Below are 1,213 nucleotides of genomic sequence, written 5' to 3'. Positions count from 1 at the left end.
GATATGCAGATGATACAACCTTGCTTGCTGAAAGTGAAGAGGACTTAAAACATTTACTGATGAAGATCAAAGAGCACAGCCTTCAGTATGGATTACATCCCAATGTAAACAAAACAAAAATACTCACCACTGGACCAATGAACAACATTCTTATCAATGGAAAGAAGATTGAAGTTGTCAAGGACTTCATTCTTCTTGGATCAACCATCAACTCTCATGGAAGCAGCAGTTAAGAAATCAAAGGACATATTGCATTAGGCAAATCTGCTGCACAAGACCTTTTTAAAGTGTTGAAGAGCAAAGATGTCAACTTGAGGACTAAGTTGCGCCTGACCCAAGCCATGGTATTTTCAATAATTTCATATGCATGTGAAAGCTGGACAGTTAATAAGGAAGGCAATAGAAGAATTGATGCTTTTAAGTTATGGTGTTGGAGGAGAATATTGAAAATGCCATGGGCTGTCAAAAGAACCAATAGATCTGTTTTGGAAGAAGTGCAGCTAGAGTGCTCCTTGGAGGCCAAGATGGTCAAACTTCGTCTCTCATATTTTAGACATATTGTCAGGAGGGACCAGTCGCTGGAGAAGGATATCATGTTTGGTAAGGTGGAGGTTCAGAGAAAAAAAAGGAAGACCCCCACCAAGATGGATTGGCCAAGTGGCAACATTGATGGACTCAAGCATGACAACAGTAGTGACGTTGGCCCAGGATCATACAGTGTTTCATTCTGCTGTGCATAAGGTCGCTATGGGTTAGTACATAACAACAATATACCTGCTCATTCTTTGACAGTAGCAAGGACTGTCCTACGAGAATTTCATTGGGAACACTTATTCCTGCTACCAAAGCTCTCATCTTGCTCTTTCAGACTTCTTTTTGTTTCCCAACTCAAAGAACATTCAAAAGGAACACAGTTTGAGTTCTTTGAGGATGCCAGAAACTGCTATTTAGATAAAAGAGTGCAGAATTCTTAAAAGAAAGGTTAGCGAGCTAGAAACACTGCCTTCAAAAGTGTCTAGACCAAAACGGAGGATATGTCAAAAACAACAGCTTTACATTTTGATATTCTTATTTAATTAAGGTTTCTATGATGTTGTAGCAGTACTTTGTTTTCTGATATTAGGAAGCGTGGAGGCTACAAACAAATTAGACTGCCCTGGGCAATTCCTTCCTGGCCTGTTGTGAGAGCTGACTCTCACTTTCCAGTTAGTCT

Source organism: Chrysochloris asiatica, unplaced genomic scaffold, assembly GCF_000296735.1.
Source record: "Chrysochloris asiatica unplaced genomic scaffold, ChrAsi1.0 scaffold00017, whole genome shotgun sequence".
In the NCBI taxonomy this organism is placed as follows: Eukaryota; Metazoa; Chordata; class Mammalia; order Afrosoricida; family Chrysochloridae; genus Chrysochloris; species Chrysochloris asiatica.
Note: the sequence above shows the minus strand (reverse complement) of the source record.